Here is a 14,189-nt window from a genome sequence, read left to right as displayed (position 1 = left end):
CTTTTCTACACTTATTCTACATTATGGGTAACTTTAAGTTTCCTAAATTAACTCCTCATAACTATGCTATGTGGTCAACCAAAATGTGGTATCACTTAATGCATAATGGAGTTTCACAATATGTAGATGGTACTCTTCCTAAACTAGCAGGTGATAAAGTTTCAGATAGTGATATTTCAGCTTAGGTAACCATGGATAGGAAAGCCCTAGGTGATATATGTTTGGGGGCTGATGATAAGATCATGTATCAAATCAAGAAGTGTTCTACATCTAAGGAAGCCTAGGATACCCTCAAAAACCTTTATGGTAAAGTGTCTAAAGAGGATGTGTTCAAAATTGAAGATTACTCAATATAGGATTTCATCATCAAGGTGAATGAACTAAGGACAAAGCTTACTAATTGTGGGAGTTCTATCAAAGATGATAGACCAATCTATCTTATTCATAACAAGCTGCCATAAAAATATTCCACATTTATATCTTCTTTTAACACCTCAAAGAGTACCTTAGGGTCTACCTATAAGAAAGTCACTTTTGATGAATATGCTAAATTGTTAGATGATGAAGAAAAGAAGTTGAAATCAATGGGGATTCTCAAATCACCTCAGTCTAAAGCATTGGTGGCCAACAATGAGAGTTCTCAAAATTCAGCTGGACAATCTTCAAATAAAGGAAAGGGTAAAAAGAAATGGAAGAACAACTTAGAGGATGCAGAAGAGACAACACCACAATCCAATCAATAAGAGAAGTCCTCAAATTCGAACAAGAATGGGGACAACAATAAGGAGAAAAAGTGCACTTATTGCAAGAAATTGGGTCATGAAGAGCATGGGTGTTATCATAAAAAGATTGATGAGTTGACCAACATCTTGAAGAAACATAATGTTCCATTTCCTAATGCTTAAATGGAGAAAGGATCTTCCTAATGCTTAAGAGGAGAAAGGATCTTCTTTAGATTCAAAGGGCAAAGGGAAAGCACTCATGGCTAATTCAAACTCTTCAAAGGAATGGATATTTGACTCTGATGCCTCTTATCATATGGATTCTTCAAAGGAGGATTTTCTTCAATGAAGCAATCCAAGGTATTGCACATCTTCATGGGAGATGATAGAAAAATGGAAGTTGAAGGAAAAGGAAACATGGAAATGGAAAATGGAGAATTTTAAGATGTTCTCTATGTTCTAAACCTAATTTTAAATCTCCTATCAATCTACCAAATCACTCGTCTCGGAGATGGACATGGAATTGAGTTCCTTCTAGACTCAATAAAACTACATAGTCTTAAAGATGACTCATTGGTTGCAGTGGGGAAAGTGAATCATAACAAAAGTTTATACTCTTTCTCTCATTTTGTTCCCAAGTCTTCTTCAAAGGCCTTGTTATCACAATCCAATTCAAACATGCAATTATGGCATGAACAGTATGGTCATCTTGACTTCTGCTACCTTTAGCAACTTTGTGCAAAATGAATGGTCAAAGGTCTACCTCAAATCAATTTTTCTAAGGTTGAATGTATAATAGATTCAGTGAATATGCATCCAGAGAGGAAGTTATAAAGAGGGAAGTCTTCAAGAGCACCAAGTGTTCTATAGATGGTTCATATGGTATTAGCAAGTCCTTTTGCATTTAGCTAAGGTTGCTACAATATACTGACTTTCATTGATGACTTTTCAAGGTTCACTTGGGTCTATTTTCTTCATAATAAGAATGAAGTGTTGGAAACATTTATAACCTTCAAGACTCATGTAGAATGGAAATCCAGAAAGGCCATCAAGGTACTTTGATTGGATAATGGAAGTATGTATGTGAACAGAAGACTTATGGACTTTTGTAGACATGAGGGAATTGATCTTCAGACTCTAGCAACATTTTGTCCACATAAGATAGATATTGCAGCTTTGAGGATCTAGACTCTTAAGTCTATGGCAAGTTGCATGATCCATGCCAAGCCTTTAGAGACATCATTAGAAGTTGAAGGAATCTCTAGTGCCACTCACATTCTTAATCATTCTCCTCATCCAACCTTAGATGGAAACACTCCTTTTAAGGCATGGTGCAGTACTAGAAAACCTATTGTGACACACTTCAAAGTCTTTGGTTGTCCTGCATGGGCAAAGAGATCTTCTAGGGGTTGCAAGACATATTCATCTTGGCCTTGTACCTTAATTGGTTATGAAGACAATTTAAAGGCATACAGACTTCTAGATCTTGAGACACATCAGATATTTGTGGAGAAGGATGTATACTTTGAGGAAAGTTCTCCCATCTTGTCCTCTAGTCCTCTTCACACAACATGTAGTGTGGAAACTGATAGTGACACCAGCAATAGTGCTTCAATAGATTCAAACATGTGGGTTCTATTGATAGTTACAACAAGAGGTCACTTCATTAGTTTAGTTGACATGCATACATTGCCACAGTGATAGGTCCAACACAACAGGGTACATCTAGTCTTCTAGATACAGCTTCAATGACAAATTTGGGGGATAGTATTGATCATCTACCTCTTCTTCTTGATGTAGGAGCACCTTCTTCAGTTGTCATGAGGATTCCATCTAACACTCTTTTCCATTCTCTACATGATTAATCCTTACAAGGTTGAATTGATTGTGGATACTTATGATCAGTAGTTGCAGCAGGGTTCTTCATCAGTTGCAGAGATAGATAGTTATTTGGGACAAGTTCTTTAGTTGAGCAAGTTTTAGGGACATCACTCATCCATGGAATTCTTTCCATGCACAATGAAAGCATCTCATTTGTACCTTTGGCATTGTCTCTTTCTATAGGGAGGAACACCATTCTGTAGTCTTCGATTAGCTTCTTCATCAGAGCAGTCACTGTTTGGCATTCTTCTTCTTCTTCTTCTTTTGGGGGGGGGGGGGGGGGGGGGGGGTGGGGGAGCCTATCCTCTCTCTTCCTCTTGTCATCATTCTTTTATATATATATTGGATGTATGTTGTAATGGGGGGTCTTGATTACTCCATCCATCCATGCATCCCTATTTATCTCTCTTTTTGGGGGAAGGTTTTTTCCATGAGGTTTTCCCTCTTTCTTCACTTCATGAGAGATTGCATATCATTATTTACATGGGTACCTAACATGGCCTAGTAGTTGGGATCCATCATGCATTGCATCCTAGATTTTGTAAGCTTAAGGGCATTCTCCTAAGTTGCACTTAATGGGGGGTGTTGGTGTAAATAAGTATTTACTTATTACATTGATAATACCATAAAGGACAAAAGATTATGTGACAGAAAAACTTTATAACATAAACATTCTGTTGTGGGACCACCTTTCGTTACACCTTCAAATGCTACAAATTTTATGATTGCCCCTTTTGCTATTATAACTCCTTAGAATATGTAGCCATTAGTTTTGTTAGTGATGTGTCAGGATTTGATTCCTACATATGTACTTCAACTCAAGGCTCTCCATCTTCATTATCATGCACTGTTAAAGCAATAATTATACCTATGTCCTTAGTTGCCACATCATCAGTTGGGACCACTGTACTTAATGTTTGTTTGTCCTCTTTGTCTTCTTCTGTAGGAACTGATGTATTTATTGTTTGACTCTAATCCTAATCCATGTCCTCTTCTTTTATTTCCATTTTCTTTGAACGCACAAAATCATCCATCCATTTGTTGAAAATTGCATCATCAGGCCAATCAAAGCTCAAGATTTCATGCTACTTATTGACCACAAAATCGCCTATTTTACTTATTTCAAAAAATGTCTCTCTGATGGAATTATAAAATTGTTGCATTTTAACAAATTCTTCATTTGTCATAGCCCATAACAAATGCCCCTTCTCATTAACGACTTCATTCAATCTTTGACATAATAAATCATCCAATTCTTTCCCCCACTCTTTTTTTCCTTTTATCTTATCAATTTTTTTAAGTGCTCCAAGAGATAAATCAAATTTTTCACCTAAATAGCTAGAAAGGAAAATCATTATTCTTTTTTGGACTGCTACATTCTTCTCATCAAACTCGAACAAATTATTAGTTATATCAAAGGTTTTCTCTATCTGTTCATAGGATAAACTAATAATTGAGATACATATAAGGGTGATATCTTTGTCTCTTCCACTCCATTTTTGTACAATAGTCTTCAAAGTATCTTGATCACTCCTTATTTCATTCCACATGTCTAAGATTTTCATCGATTGCTCGTAAAATGTTGGCCAATCAATCTTATCTACTAGATATAAGATTATTTTTCTAAGTTTTTCTTCATATTGATTATTCAATTCAACATGTAAGGCCCATAGCTTATTCTTTTCCTCCTCAAACTACTCATCAGTATAAAACTCTGGCCTTTGAGGAGTATCAGGTAGCTCTACAATTGGAGTTGAATAATTGGCTTGACTAGGGGACGAGAGTAGACAATTCTAGGCCTGCTAGATTCTCCCACTTTCCTCTTTCCAAGTTGCTTGTCTATTAGAGATACTTGAGTCTCCAACTACTGTATCTCGTTTCCCCTTTCCTCATATGTCTTTAGTATTTCTTCAAACTTGGCATTAAGCTCTAGGAATCTACTTTTCTCTTTTCCAGCAACCACTGTCCCAAAGTCCACCATTTCTTTAGTCATTTTGCTTACCTCCTCACTATCCACTTCATCTATTCTATATATTGTAAGACTTTCTATATGCTTAGCATTTGAAATCTCTTGTAGCCTGGTTTTGTCTCTTTTCTTAATAGACCAAATTGCCAATGCTTGATAATCATTGCTATATTGTATTCCTCTATGTGCCTGTAAGATTTCTTCCTTAATTTTATATTGAACATATTTTTCTTTCCTAATAGAGTCATAGATCATAACATTAGCTATGTCCCATTTAAGTAATATTAAAACTCCTGACTCTTTCAATAACTATCTTCCCCCTTCTAGGGTCTATTGTGAAAATTTCTCCATGAAATTGGCCTTAACCTCCTCCTCAATTTTAGAGTCCAACTTACTCAATTGCTCTACTTTTATTGACTTGCACTTATTTTCAAAATTGATAATTTTCCTTCTCCACAAAAATTGTGCAAACAGTTTAGATTTCACAAAATTTTCATCATTAATGAATTTTTCAAATACTTGTGCAATTATTGGGTCTATCTCCCTACCTTGAAAATCTACAATAGTAAGATCCAAAGATGGCATAGGAGGCTCTTCAGGTATCCTCCTTGAAAATAAGAAATTGTAATCACAATCTCCCCCTCCCCTCCAATTTTTTTTAGCTATTCTCTCAAAGATGCATCATCATCAATTTTGAGTGGACTCTGGGAGGGTGAGTATTCTCCTACTTGAGAGGATGATCCTTGTTCTAAATTTTATTTCTTGGGGGCACTTGTGTCAGATCGGCTTTCTGATCTTGGCCTCTTATAAGAAGGGATATACTATACATTTTAAGCCACAATGTATCCAACTTTTCTCTACAATGTATGCTGCCCTGGAGTTACAATCATTCTACTATTTAATCTCCTCTCCACCTCAGTAGCTTTATCTAGATGTGCCTTTTCCAAAAGTCCTTTTTCTCATTCAAGGTTTGTATCATCCTAGCAAAATTATTCATCAACATGTCCATTTTGGCCCCCCAATATTTCTTATCTACTAAAGGTTTATATGTGGGCTCAAAAGAATTTATAAAGTCAAGGACTTTGTTATAAACTATCCATTTTTATTTTTTGACTTCCTATTCTCATAATGAAAACATATTTTTGATGACATCCTTGGGGAAATACACAATTTTTGTCTTAACCTTAGCTTTGCTCCTTTCTCTAAGAAGGTCATAGAATCCCTCTGGATCAATATAACGATCATGTGATAGGGCCATATGATACGTATCCAAAAAAATTCCAAGCTTCTCCACCCTTTCCTAACAAACACAAATTCATGCTCAACAATAACCATTGGGAAGAATGTACCTTTGGATTTCCCTAGTAAATCCCTTTCATCAATTGTTCAAATCTACCACAAAAATTCTATAATTCCCACCTTCAAAGGCACCTGGTAGGGAAGCACATGGGGTTTTCCTAAGAAACTATAGACTCTAAAAATAGTAGAAATAGGATATGGGATGATATCCCCCCAATTATGACTTACCAATAACCCTTTGGCATGATTCTTAGGTCTTATCCATTCTAATAAAGGCTGGGGTATTCTATGGCTATCCCCTCTTAACAACAATCTAAGCCTTGAAGCAAAATATCTATCAAATCTAACAAAACTAGCATCTGTGACCTCCCATGTCATGTTTGTGCTCCATAACTGAACTAGGAGTTTCTCTCCATCTCTTCCAATTCCAATTTCATCTCATTGGAGAAGAAAGTAAACCCTTTATATAGACATATATACATCAACAAAGAGTACCAGCAAAAAGGCCTATTAACCTTACCTTGTGTTATTCCAATTAACCCATTATGAATCTCCTTAGCTAGAAAAGAAGCAAAATCCATAATTGAACTCATTCCAAACTAAAAATTTTGAGATATGATGAGAACAATAGAACCTTAAATATGATCTTTCTCATCCATTCCAAAGATTTTACAGAGAGAAAAATATAAGGCCTATGCCTTAGGATTAAAATACATTTTTAATAAGGGTCTAGGGGTATTAAATGTGATCAGAGCCAATGATTCAATTTTAACAAAATGTTGTTGCAATGGTCCTCCCCTTAGGTATACCCTCTGTGCATCATACCTAGCATGAAATTATTCCATATCAATTTTCTCATGGATGACATGGTTAGGATTAAGCTTGAGTACTTCTCTGATCAATTTTGGTGAAACCCTAAAAAGGTTATCCCCTACATGGTTTTTTACAATTCTGGTAATTGGATCATATTTTTTAGCCATGTATGCTAGTAGATCACTATCAAAGAAAACTTCAAGGAAAATTAGTTTTCCTATATCAAATTCCCAAACATTACCCATTGGGGTATCCAAATTCCACTCTACAAACCACTTCTTAATGAGTTCTAATCCTCTAACAAAAACCTATACATGCCTCAAATAATTTTCCTTATCATAAAAGTCTTCACTATTTTTGGGAATGAATTATCTACCCTTACTCAATTCATTTACTGAGGGAGGCATCTGTTCTAGAAAGTCATCATGGACTGCTCTTTTCAAATAATCTACTTTACTATAAAAATCCATACAATGAGGCATTTTTTCAACCTATCCTAGCACAATTACAAATTTTCAATATTTCGATGTTTTAGACCACTTATCCACCTTTTTCTTGCTTATTTTCCTTTGTGAATTACTCTATAAATTGTTTAATACCCTGAAGAATTTTGTGCCCTAGCTTTGGAAACACTTGTCCTCTAATAATCTTGTAATTTTGTGGCTCAACAATGGTGAATTTTTCAAATTATATTGTAGCATTAAGGTCGCACGAAGTGGCATTGAATAACATTAATGCTTCTAACAATTTAATTTTAATGTCATGCCTCAAATTTGAATTTCCTCCGTCAATCATATAGCATTGAATGACCTATTTTGAAAATAGAAAATTTGCTTTAAAAATCTTCAAAACCTACCATGCATCAAGCAAGTGTTTCCCCACATTGACTAAAGTTCAATCATTTTCATGACACAATAAAGTGTCGATCATTGATCTTACAAATATCAATGATCATAATAGATCATTATAACTTTACAACTAAGGCTTTAAAATTGTGGCCCCACTAGTACATTCATCTTCAACCTGACAAGTACACATATTGCTTCACTAATTATTGCATTCCATTTAATCCTATCTTTGCACCCTGGCATGACTCAACAATCTTCTTTATGATAGGTCCCACATTGCCACATGGCATGTAGGCACTTCTACTCTTTAGTTAAAAACCCTCCACTTTCATATTATGGGAATGTGTCACACATTGATCTTTTCAAGATCAATGGTGTGTGAAAATCATGCTTTTTTGGATCCAGTCAGAAAAAATTAACCAATAAAAGTGTATCATTTTCTCCAACATGTCTAACAAGTGCCAACTATGCATACTACATAATTAACTTTTAAAGACTGCAGGCCCATGACATCATCACATGTTGCATGTCTTGCAGGCACTTCCCTACATTACATAAATGTCGAGCACTTTCATATTGTGGTAATACGCCTGCCATTGATCTTCCAAAGATCAATGGCTTAATGATATGACATAAAAAAAATAACCCCACTACTTGGCTTTAACCAATGACATCACTGGAAAATCAAACATGCACTGACTCTTATTGACAACTCTGGAAAAGATCTGAAAAAGTACTGACAAACTACAGTGTTTTGCAGCACAGTTAAGACCCAACATCACCAAGTGCTACATCACAACAAGATGATTTCCCACTTCTCATAAAGGTCATGCAAATTTTCATTGTGGGCATGCGCTAACCATTGATATTGGAGAGATCAATGGTTAACCAAAACAAACCATCATAATTAAATATGTTTCACTAGACACTTAAAAAGATAACCATGATTAGGGCATTCTTAAAATGAAAAAGGTTTATTTTGTGGAAAGTAATAAAATAATTTTGGAAAATGAGAACTTAGGATAAGATTATCCCACATGATTTTATTTATATATTACTTTCAACCACTTTTGAGGGTTAGGGAAAAATAAACAAGGGTTTATGAATTTTTTTTAAAAATCATCCAAGGCTTTAACCAAATTTCACAATATTTTAGAGGATAACATTGGGGTTTTTTATTGTATGGTATAACAAAATTATAAATGGTGAAAAACTAGGCCAACACGCCTATTGGTAGGTTTTCACTAAGATGATCATTTTTTTAGGACATTTTTAATTTTTTTAAGTATTTTTTCAGCATCATTTTTTTTTTTTTTTTGGATTTTTTTAGAATAATTTAGAGATCACTATTTCTTAAGAAAGATCACATCACTTTGTTCCATTTTCAAGAAAGGTGTAGGACATTATGGAGCAATGAGATGGTGGATAAGCAGAGATGAACAAGAAAGGAACATGAAGCAAGTGAAGGTGATCCTCAAGGACTGAATCCTTAAGAGTACCACGCTAGGGAAAGAGTAAAAATAGCCATATGAAGTATATTTTGGACAAGAAAATAAATCCATGAAAGGAGATAGCATGTGGGATAAGTAGTGAATCCAACAAGAAAGATGAGATAAATAGTGGAATACAATAAGAGAGATAGCATGAAAGTGTGTAGTCTAAAAGAGTAAATATGTCATGAGACCTATAAGAACCATATTTTTCCTTATGTGATCAAGACCAAGGGGTCAGCTAGATAGAATAGAAATATGATATAGAAATAAGAATGAAGATCGATATGTAAGCTATGGGTGAATGAGCATGAAAATAGGAAATTTGATGGATAAGATAGCCAATATGCAAGGATAGCTCAACATTGTCAAGATCAAAGAAAGAAGAGGGAATAGATGGATGATGAAATAATTACACATGATTCTTGTTTACTAGGTTTTCATCATGGTACTTATCCAAGGTCCCAAAAGAAGTGGTTTTCACCAAGGAACTCTTTTGGGGGGGATTTTAGAAATAGGTCAATCTATTTTAAGTTAGATAGTGCTCCTATAGGAAAGATAAGTAACGATAAGCCAAGACCATAGATAAGTAAGCCCAAATATGTTGATAGCATGAAGGAAGAGAGATGGTAGTAGGATAATTATATGGATGATAAGATTTCATGCCTTGAAAGGACTGTAGGAGTATGGATAGTAGGTAAGTGTAGCTTTCAAAAGATTGCATAAGTGTAGGTGATAAAGTGGGGAAGCTCGACATTGATACATACCTTTAAGGGTAGTAAAATGATGGAGTAAATAGGGATGAAATATCTTGAGGCTTAGATGTATGAGGTGGTAGAGTTATTTTAGAAGAAGATGGAGTGGAAGCTTTTGAGGAAGATATGTGGAAGAAAATGGAGTGGAAGCCTTTGGAAGCTTTAATGTCAACTTAGATTTATGTTCAATAGTCAAGTCTTTCAAGGGAGACTTGGGAATCCATATAGCTTTAGATTTTCCTTTGGATACTTTAGAACACATTTCTTCAATCATGGGTTTAGGAACCCATATTTTCTTTGATATCACTTTTTGAATAGTGGACCTTTCTGGTCTCTTGAATATTTGTTCTTTCTATCCATTCACATGTTGATTAGATGAGACATAGTGATATTTATTTGTAAATGGATTGTTGTTTCTATTCTTAATTTTATCATCCAAAAGGCTTCTAACTTATGGATGAATAAGGTAGATATGACTGGTTTATATGGAAAGATGAATGAATATTTATCAAGGATGAGTGTCTTTACTGATCTTGTGGTATGATAAGAGAGCTAGGAGCAAAAGTAGGAGATGGAGGAACATAAGGCCCCAATATGGAAGGAAGGTTTGAAGAATTTAGCTTAGATGGGAAAGGAACAAGGATAGACTCAAGACATGTGAACTAATAGTGGATGGGGATATCAACATTTTTAGAGTGAGAAATATGGATAAGACAATCGATAGACTAAGAGTAGAGTTGATAGGAGTAACACCTTTAGTAGGAGCATTTGAAGCTTTGACATAGTTTTGAAGTGGAAATTGAGAAGTAGAGCAAGAGTGGATACCTTGATCTTGACAAGTAGCTTTGGATAGCATAGGCATAGTGAATTTTTCTTGATCTTCAATAAGCTCAATGGAAGTATTGTAAGTGGTGTCTTCATCATACTTAGGAGGTGAGTAAGATATAGGATATGGAAGAGTGATGCCTTGAAGGAGATGAAAGGGTTATTCATATTGATCTTTCTTTGTAGCTTTAGCTTTTTGAGACTCCTCTTGACATGCAACCACTTCTAAGGACAGGGAAGAATGAAGAGGGAATTAATTAGTGCTCAAAGTAGGTATAGTAGCGCATGACAATTGCGAATCTTTTGTCTTGCTAGCATAAAAAATATTTATAGCCAAGTAAAGATTATCTTGAGTTTTTTTTAAAGGTTTCCCTTGAGGATACTCATAGCCATATGGAAAGCACTAGATTCTTTATTTGATGGATATATGTTTAATATGTTTGAAGATTTATGAAGTCTATGCATGTTGGAAGAAGTAGAGGTATCAAGGAAACCATCACTAGACATAGGTTCATTAATACGATCTTTCTTAAGATAAGTATCCTCATCACATGAGTCATTAGAGGTATTAATAATCCCATCATCAATAAGATCTTGGACTTTATGTTTCAGCTGAATGTAATATGAAGTACTATGCTCATTATATCAATGATAAGCACAAAAGATATCCAAGAATTGGTTTCCATGTGAGCTATTCTTAGGCAATGTGATGAGCTCATTAGCAAGGAGAATTTTCAAGATGGTGTCATAAGAATCTTCCAAGTTAGTAAAAGCCACCTCAAAAGTATGTTTAGGATTATTTTGTTGCTTCTCAAGTGCATAGCATGCACCCATGTCTTCATCATATTGGTCAAAGATAGGCTTGTCATGAAATTTTGGCATATGATCCAAGGAGGTTTAACTTGTTAGCTCTCTAAAGAGATCTTTAGATCTAGTAGGTGAAGACAATCGATGTCTTGAAGTATAGCATGTAGACCTAGAAGAAGAGGATGACCCTAAATAAGGTGACTAATGTGCATATAGAGGACTAGAGAGAGGATTGTATGATGATGTTATTTTCTCCTCTAATATTTTTTTAAAATCTAGAGAATATTTTTATCATGCCCTTAGTGAGACTAGTGTAAGCAAGGTCAGGGGTCTCTTCAAGTTTATTGTATTGATGTGTAGGCTTTAAAATTCCCTAAAGAGCTCAAGAAACTCAAGGTCATCTAGACCTATTTGAGATTTTTAGGTAGCACAAAATTTTAATCTTATAGTTGTAGGCAAAAATCTAAGCATGAAAGAGACTAGAAGAAGATAATAATGTGACATAAGATAACTTAATGTCAAAACTAGAGGGGTAAAGTATTCACTTGCCAAGATAGAAGAGAAATATTAAAGTGACTTGTCAAGAAAGGTGTCCATAGAACTTATTACACTAGTGACTCAAGTCAAGAGCTAGGCAAGAAGCCCAAATAGAAAAGTAGCCAAGTAGATAGATAGGTAAAGAAAAATGGATGAATCTCCCAATCAAATAGTCCAATCAAGAGATCAAGGTAGCCATTTAAAAAAAACATACTCTAACATGTAGGTTTTAGACCCAAGACATCATGGTAAACCAAGTATAGACACCCTAGACAAGCCAAGAACAAATTTGGAGTAATAAAAATCATATTTAGCAACTAGGAAAGACATCATAGTAAGCCAAGTGATAGTTTGACAACAAATAATATCATGCAATATTTATTTCTATAGTCTGACAATACTTCTTACTCATGCAATAGTTATCCTTAAGCAGTGTGATATACCTGACAAGTAGTGTGCAATAAAGTTCATAACAATGATGTGATACTTTGACATCTACAAAATATTGCATGGTATTTCTTAGAAGGTCATGCAATAAAGGGCCAGTGAACTATGAAAAATGCAGTTTAAGACTTGAAAAGTCTATGTTTCAGCTTGGTTTTTTCGAACATCTCATACTATAAAGCAATTTTGATAGTATAGGATCTCAATTTACAGCAAAAAACAACATGGCTTGAAAAAGGTAATTCACATGTATCAAATAGTTGGACAAGGGATAAAAAAACTTTTCCAACACACAATTGGGATATCAAAGAAAATTTTTACGAATGTTAATGAGATTGTTTGATGTTCATGGACATTTACACAGGTTTTTTCACATTCAAAGACACATGCCAAGAAATAATACCTAAAGGACAAGGTTCAATACTCAACAACATGGCTCATTCTTGAAGCCCCTTCACCTCACACCAAGTGGTTACCCATAAGAGATATTGGCTTTCTTATGGAGATGTCATTGGCACAACCAAGGGAACACAAGTGATGAGTGTGAAATCTTGGGATGATATGGGTAATTCATTAGGATTAGTCCTTGCACCAAAATGCCGAGTGGAAAAATAAGGTAGCTTCTAGCCTATGGTGTTTTTAAATGGATTTTGTTTGTGGCACTCCTCTTACACCCAATTATGGGACACCTTTCCTTGCAGCAAGTAATAGACCTTAAGCATTAATGCTTAGCATTTTCCTCATGGTCCCAATCCCACAAGTACTCGTACTAAGCAAAGACAAGCACTACCCTTACCATGGGTTTTTTTCCTTAATACCCTTGAGTTTATAGTGGGTTAGAATAGTCAGGTTTTTTTGTCCCCACTTGTGTCATTCCTCTTGATTTTTCAAGAGTAGGCCCTATAAGGGATTCTAAACTACACAAAATGGATCCACTTTTGGAGGTCAAGATTTCTAATTCACTACAAGGCTAAAGATAATACTCTCATATTCCAATCATTTCCCCCAAACACAGCAAGAAGCTCAACTATCCCAGTTACTTTTGAAATCTAAAGATGGGTTAAGATTTATGATTCACCACAAGGGTGAAGAGAATACTTTCCTACCACTAGAATATCCTAATTGCAATTTAATAGCTTATATTTTCACTATACTAAGATTCTAAAAATATATTGTGAAAATGTCATGAAGAGTTTTGTGAACTTAGGTTTTCTCATATATTGTTGTTAGGATTTCCATAAAAACCCTAACCTCGTAGGCTTATGCCCTAAGTCCATTTCAAAATTATATCCCTAACCTAGGATCATCCAAATGTTCTAGGACTTGTGTCCCATGTTTAATCATTAAAAAAATTCTTATTCCATGATTGGGTTGGTTTTAACCCTAGGTTTTGTATCTAGTAGGAGATTACATTTGGTCTTCAAATTTTCCTTTTCTCATAATGATCTCATGATCAATGTCATTAGTGTAGAGTCATAAGTCTTGGGTTTTTGGTCTCTCGATGTTATGAAATAAGGTTTAGTGCAAGATTGTAAGTGGTAATTCATGGGTCTCACAATGTCACAACATCTAACATAAGCATAAAGGTGTAGAATTAATCTACATGCATTTTGATCTTATGCTCATTTCAAAAGTGTAGCATCGTAAGTATTTTTATGAAGGTCAGCAGGTGTTTTGTTCTTATGATGAAAGGAGCAGTGTAGAAGCATAGATGCTTTTCTATAGAGTCCTAACCATACACATAGACTAGAAGCATGAGATCATAAGGTGAAAATTTTTAAAGTTATATGGTTTTATGATCT

This window comes from Cupressus sempervirens, chromosome 4, assembly GCF_028749045.1.
Source record: "Cupressus sempervirens isolate cs-2001-9-10 chromosome 4, ASM2874904v1, whole genome shotgun sequence".
Taxonomy (NCBI): domain Eukaryota; kingdom Viridiplantae; phylum Streptophyta; class Pinopsida; order Cupressales; family Cupressaceae; genus Cupressus; species Cupressus sempervirens.
The sequence above is the reverse complement of the archived record's forward strand: the minus strand, read 5'-3'. Positions refer to the sequence as shown.